Here is a 7797-nt window from a genome sequence, read left to right on the forward strand (position 1 = left end):
CGATCAAGCCTTTTGCGCGCGCTGAGGCATGTCAGGCCGAGAGCCGCCTGGGGCGCCATGTGCATGGTGCACATACATATACCTCAAGAGGCGTATAAAGAAGGCGTATACATTAGTTTATAACGCTCTTTGATCATCACCTACAACTAAACCAAGCCGTGTTGCTACCGCCAACGCCTCGCGCGCAACTATCGCGCCACACCCCTTTGCTCGCTTCACATAATTGAGTACCGCATGATCAAGTAAATAAATAATAATTAATAATCGTAACCTACGCGAAGGTGGTAAACATAATGTCGTTAATTGTTATAAACTATCATTAGCACGCGTCGATTAATTCACTAGATGCAAACAGCCCAAGTGAATAGCGCAACTCACTTACAGCCCTGAGCCAGACTGTGGGCGTATAAAACGTTATAATTACCAGAGGTCAACCGGTGTATCATCGATAGATCGTAACCGGTACGCTGTAAGCCGGTACCGTAGCGGCAACCGCTAAACCGTACCGAAGCAACGACGTTCTACGCAAGCCGCGGCCACGCCGACAGCAAGACGAAATCGCCGGGCGGCATGAAGCATGCCTGACTCACCACGAGTAGGTTACGTGAGAAAGTTGGTGGCGCAAACAGGCCAAGATATCAAAACTGCGCGGACACGCGGGAGGCGGGGGGGGGGGGGCTACTCGAGCGCTCCGCACCGCGGTGAATGAAGAGTTAAGGAAGCAATCGACGTTCTTATACAAAGTGGTTAACTCTTGAGTAGCCGGCTGAGAGAGCGTGCAGAAGTGTGATTGTACTACGCCTAGCACGTATTAGTAAGGTGTGAGACGGTACTGATTTCCATTTCAGTTGGCTGGACCTGTTACCAACTAATTAAACGCGATCGGCATAGATCATGCAGTCACTTCCGACGGTTGACGAAACTAAGTTAGCCCGATGTCTGAGTATAGTCGCGTGATAGGCATGGCACCGCGCCCTAACCTAGTATACCGCTATATATAGTATAAACTAGAAGTCAAATAATACGGCTTACGGTACGTGTTAAAATTTAGCATTACGCGGGCTTGTCGAGATCTACATCTGCATGTCATCAAGCGCCAATTGCAGCTCACAGTGTTCTCATATTCATGGAACATCCATAATCTGGAAAGCCAATATGCCTCGATAGCCCAACGGCTACAGCACAGGATTACGGCTCAAAGGTTCTTGGACCGAATCCCATCAGATTTTTTATTATTTACCTGTTTTCTGTATTTTTCCATCTTTATCCATTTAACTATTTCTTTCCAATTAAGGCAAATATTTACATGATTTATTTACAACAATTTCATAACAACAAATAATTGTTACAATTAATATTTTTTTTTTTTTAATAGGGTTAGGATTAGGGTCACAATGCACCAAAAAACAGGAGTTTCAGGCACGCGATTTGTACCAACCAATGGGATTTTGGAGGTATGCAGAATGCAGAAGGTTGCTGAAATGATGTGTACGCAACTGCGTATCTGCATATCTGCGCCTAACAAATGTGTCACTACGCACAACTGAAATTTTACGTTCATAACCGTAGCAACACACCTCAGATGAGCCCAGTCGCTCTGCGGCTCTTGTATCAAATTTTTACGTGTTCTTAGTCAGATATATAGACTGCATATAGGATATTATCAGGAGTCTATCAATATTGATAGACTCCTGATATTATATGGAGATAGTTTCTCTCCCTAAACTGCGCCACGCACTTCTCGTGTCATTTTCCTAGGTGTCTTTATTCCGGCGAATATATCGTTGAATGCCCGCCGTGCACGTGTAGATAGATCAGCACTGATGTCTAAGCGTCGTCCATTCATCGAGAGAGTGAGCTATTAGTGTCCGCGTTTGCTTTGACGATAAGAAAAGTCGACGGGAGGTCTTCGTAGTAGTAGTAGTAATAATAGTAGTGAATGGTCTCGCGTTGCATAGGTCGTCGTAGTAGTTATGAACTAAGGAGTGTGAGAGAGAGAGTGAGAGACACAGCATGAGAGAGAAAGCGATCAGAGAGAGAGACAGAATGAGAACGAAAGAGGCCATGGAGAGAGAGAGGGGGGCGAGAGAGCGAGATAGTTAGATAGAGAGAGCGTGCGAGAGGGAGAGAGAGAGAGGGAGGGAGAGATAGAGAGAATTGCGAGCACGCGAAGGGGGGGTCTGGGGGCCCTCCCTAAGAAATTTTTTGAAATTAGACTTCCTTAGATGCGTTTTCTGCGCGAGCAGGGGGGTCCGGACCCTCTGGACCCCTCCCCCTTCCACCCCTCTGTACACGCCCCTGCGCTTTAGAGCAGAGAAGCGGAGTCGCCTTCGCTAGATTTGTGAGTATGGTTTTGGTTTTGCATTGACTTTGTTTGCTTTGATATTGTGTTAAACTACTTTGATATTGTGTTAAACTACGTTGATACTGTGTAAACTACCTTGATACGGCTTATACTACGGTAGTGTCTATTGTTTAGTTAAGGACCGTGTACGCGCCATGCCCCTAGAGGGCTTATAATATTTGTGTATTACTCTGTAGACTACAGCATTAATAGAACTAATTGTTGTACGTTACATCTTGTTTCTGTCGTACGTTATCTACGTTCTCTCTATTAATCGTGCTATCTAATGGTACATCTTACACGCGCCAAAAGTTACGAGCCTGTACGCAATACACTTTACGCAACGTTGATGAATCCGGCCCCTGGTAGTGGTACACTAGACGACACGAGTCGCATTACAGCGCGAGCATGAGATGGCACTATAGCTATTCATTCATTGCATAGGTAACGTAGATAACACGTGATTTAAGCACGTTTTTATCAATTTTGCAGCGAATTAATTTTGCATAATGCTTCGTTAGTGACGGTTGTGAGTTTCGAAATCAGCGTTACGCAAACAGCAACACTGAGAATAATGAGATATGAGTTTCAGTGCATATCTGCGACGTGGAGGCATGGTGGACTTGATACAGCCTATAGGTTTGATCAAGATCACATAAACCACATTTTTAGCTCATCTGTTAAAGTCAGAAGCAGTTTGTAGAATCGCATGATTGTCCGTGCGTGTGTCCGTGCGTGCGTCCGTCCGTCCGTCAACAGTTGGGCACAAATCTAAACGGCTCGACGTACGGATTCGAAAGTCGGGACGTGGGGGGTAATCCGAAAACGAGTTGGGATGTCGAAGCTGGGGGTCAAAGGTTAAAGGTCAAAGGTCAAGAGGTGTAAAAGAAAGGCGACAAGGCGAAGGACGAAGGCGAAGGCGAAGGCGAAGGGCGAAGGTGAAGGCGAAGGCGAAGAGCGAAGCGCGGAAGGCGAACGCGAAGGCGAAGGCGAAGGCGAAGGCGGGAAGGCGAAGGCGAAGGCGCAAGGCGAAGCCGAGCGCAAGCGAAGGCGAAGGCGAAGGCGAGGCGAATGGCGAAGGCGAAGGCGAAGACGAAGACGAAGGACAAAGAATGTAGACGAAGAAGAATAAAAAATAGAAGAATAAAATAATAATAATAATAATAATAATAATAAATAATAAATGATAATAGTATATATTAATAGTGAATGTAGACGAATGCAAGTTATTAGTAGTCTATTATCAGTTTTAGACCAACGATTCATCCTTGACAAAGACCAATAGCGTTCGTATATTTTATGGCGTATGATCATCGTGGAGTGAATGTAGACGCATGCAAGTTATTCTGCTGTGAACGGAAATCACTCAAATAAATCAATGGTTGGCGAGAAGCGGTCGAGAGCGAGCGCTGGGATCGGATTAGCTCATATTCACAACGAAATGTAGTGGATTTACATCAGAAATTCACGCAATTTACGCAGTAATCCGGGAATGTGCAACCGACTTTAAATTATGAAAATATTGCATAAAAGGGTATTTGCATATGGGTACACGCGTAAGTGAAGTGACCGAATAACTGAACGATAACAATATGCCTGCGTAAGTGTGAAATAGATGTGTATAATGAAGCAAATTCAGCCATGCTTATTTATAAGAATTTACACCGGCAGATTCGGTGACAGGGACTGCGCTCGCGGCGACTATATCATCACCCGTCTCATTAGTGCAAGCGGGCCCACTAGGTAAGGACAGTGAGTCATCTTCCCCCTCTTATCGAAAGTAAGAAAGGCGCATCCATGTATGTGGACTGAAACGGCGTTAGATACTTAAGTCACGTGGACTTGCACAAGATTCAGACTCAGACAAGGAACAGCCAACCCCACGGCACGACGGCGGTTGGTTCGTGGGAAAGTAGGTATAAAAAGGTCTCGCCTCAGGGCCGTGTACAGGAATATAGTGTACGGTGGGGGGGGGGGCGTTCTAACCGATACCCAAACTTGCGGCCACGCGAAGGGGGGTTGCGGGGCCCTCCCTAAGAATTTTTTGAAATTAGACTTCCTTAGTATGACGTTTTCGGCGCGAGCAGCGGGGGTCCGGACCCTCTGGGACCCCTCCCCTATCCACCCCTCTGTACACGCCCTGCGTTTAGAGCAGAGAAGCGGATTTTCGCCTTCGCCTAGATTGGAGTTGGGCTTTTGGTTTTTGGCATTGACTTTGTTTGCTTTTGATATATGTGTTAAAGCTAGCTTTGATATTGTGTTAACGTTACGTTGATACTTGTGTAAACTACCTTGATACGGTTATATACGGTAGTGTTTATTGTTTAGTTAGAGGACCGGTGTCGCGCCATGCCTTTAGAGGGCTGTATAATATTTGTGTATTACTCTTGGCTTAGAACTACAGCATTTATAGAACTATTGTTGTACGTTACATCTTGTTTTCCTGTCGTACGTTATCTAACGTTCTCTCTATTAATCGTGCTATCTAATGCGTACATCTTACGCCGCCGAAAAGTTCGAGCCTGCTACGCAATACACTTTAGGCAACGTTGGATGAATTCCGGCCCCTGGTAGTTGGTACACGTATGGACGACACGAAGTCGCTTACAGCGCAGAGCATGAGATGGCACTTAGTATTCAATTCGCTTGCCATAGGGCTACGTAGAATACACGTGGTTTAAGCACGTTTTATACAATTTTGCAGCGAATTAATTTTGCATAATGCTTCGTTAGTGACGGTAAAAAATCATCGAATGCAAGATAATTCGAAATAACAGCGAAAATTAAACGCAAAACAGAACAAACAACTAAAAGCCGCACATACCATGCGGCATACTGCACGTTTCACCTCGCATCCATCCTGCCGCACGTCCAAGCCGAGCATGCGTGAGACTGCCGATCCACAGCCCTACATCACAGCGATTTTCATACAAGATCACACCATCACACCCATCTTCTAAGCCTCAGACTCTGCTAACAGCTTCCAGAAAGCGTTCGTGTCCATCGCAACTACCGCCACATCGACACTTGCTCCCGTCGCGTGCTGCTCGGTGCGCCGTCCCGCGTCACGTCCCCGCTCCGTTTCACCAGCACACTTCCCCGCGGCCACACCAATCCCTAACAAACCCGGCTACCGACCACGTCACCGGATTTCTCCGACCAAGTCAGGCAGACGCCCCCACCACTGGGGCGGCACTCAATCCGAAAACACCAGTCTGGGCGGCATGCTCGCCGCACAGCCCTGCGAGCGAAGTCAAAGCGCTTACAGCAGTCGAACACCGGTCCACACCAAGCAAGGTGCTCAACACAGAACCTGGGCACCCAATTACCTCTTACCCTATCAGGTCTCCGGCCGACACGGAAATAGCAGCACCATTCGCCCCGCGGCCCACACACTCCTAAACAGCGCTCGAACCTCACGCGCTCCCGTGACCTAGTCAGTTGCTCATACGCATCATCCCGGTAGGAACCAGCCCCGAACTTCCCCTGCTCGCCCGAAAATTGCACAAGCGGCTCACCAGGTCCAACCACACGGTCATCATGACGGCGGCCCAGGCGCGCACCGCTTTTAGACCATTTTACTGAAGGCACACCCTCGCTTCTGACGGAACCGACGCCGCTGACAACGGTAACTCCTTCTCGTTCGGCTCTTCAGCGGTGCGCTCACCCATTTCTCCTCACCACTTTCACTCCTCGCAAAGGGCCCACTGCACACCATGTGACTTTCCACCCTGACACGGTGCCGACAGAGCTCTACTCACCAGTCCGCTGCACTAACCCTATACATTGACCATCCCAATACGCGCCAACGGCGTCATCACACACTGGCATCTCCCTAACCATGCCTCCACATGCATGTCACCAGTAGTTCCTCTCACTCATTCACGCTGGAACCCTCACCTAACATCTCGGCAAACGCGCACACCCTACTGCGCGACATAGCCCAACGGCTACAGCACCAGCACGCACTTCACGCGCTCCCAAACGTTCCTTAGGACCGACCACATCCACATCAGCCATTCTCTCCTCTCCACTCAATAACTCTTACCCCCCCTCGCTTTTCCCTGTATGCTTATTTCCCACCCCTTACTCCAATGTTAAACCTACACTTTCATCTCTCCAAACTCACCTCCGCAGGCCCGCCATATTTACGTGATCTTCATCTTACCAACAATTCTCCATCAACAACCCAAATCAATTGTTACCATTATAGCTGTATTTTTCTTTCCTCTTCAATCAGCGGTACTTCGCGATTACGGGTCCCACACTGCCACACCACCAACACAGCGCGGAGTTGTCAGCGGCACGCCGCCGCTCTCTGCTCACCCAACAACCATGGCGATTTCTCGGCACGAGTCCCCCATCGCAAGAATGGCAGGAAGGTCATGCTGAAATGATGCGTGCTACGCAACGTAGCGTATCCTGCATAGCTGCGCCTAAAAAATGTTGTCACTACGCACAACTTGAATTTTACGTTGCATAAACCGTGCAAACAGCCCTCAGATGAGCCAGTCGCTCTGGCGGCTCTATTATCAAATTTTTACTGTGTTCTTAGTCAGATATATCAGACTGATATGGATATTATCAGGAGCTCTATCAATCCATTGATAGACTCCTGCATATTATATGGCTAAGATAGTTTCTCCTCCCTAAACTGGCGCCACGCCACTATCTCGCTGTCAATATATTCCTAGGCTGTCTTATATTCCGGCGATTATCGTTGAAGTTGCCGCACGTGTGCACGTGTAGCATATATGATCAGCCACTGCATGGTCTAAGCCGTTCGTCCATATCATCGAGAGAGTTGAAGCTTTAGTGTCCGCCGTTTGCTTTTGACGATAAGAAAAGTCGACGCGAGAGGTCTTCGTAGTAGTAGTAGGTAAATTAATCAGTAGGTGACATGCCGTCTCGCGTTGCATAGGTCGTCGGTAAGTAGTTTATGAAACTAAGGAGTGTTGAGAGAGCAGAGTAGAGACAGCAGCATGAGAGAGCAAAGCGATCAGAGGACGAGAGACAGAATTGATTTAACGAAAGAGGCCATGGCAGACTGAGCACAGCAGGGCGGCGAGAGCAAGCGAGATAGTTAATAGAGAGACGCGCTGCGAGGAACGGGGGAGAGAGAGAGAGACGGCGCTCGGGAAGGGGAGGAAGATTACGACTGCAGGAGGCGCGGAGGAGAGAAGACGACGAGGGAGAGCGGAGGGGTGAGCAGGATAGAAGAGACATGAGAGAGAGGGAGCGAGAAACGAGAGGAGAGAGAGAGAGAGGGAAGAGGAGGAGAGGAGAGAGAGGACAGACGACAGAGACAGAGACAAGAACAGACAGGAGACGAGGCAGAGACGAGAGACAGAGACAGAGAAGGACAGAGACAGAGACAGAGACGAGACAGAGACAGGACAGAGACAGATGACGAGAGACAGGAGACAGAGACAGAGACGTGAGAAGAGAGACGG

The sequence above is a fragment of the Priapulus caudatus genome, unplaced genomic scaffold (assembly GCF_000485595.1).
Source record: "Priapulus caudatus unplaced genomic scaffold, Priapulus_caudatus-5.0.1 Scaffold100, whole genome shotgun sequence".
NCBI lineage: Eukaryota > Metazoa > Priapulida > Priapulimorpha > Priapulimorphida > Priapulidae > Priapulus > Priapulus caudatus.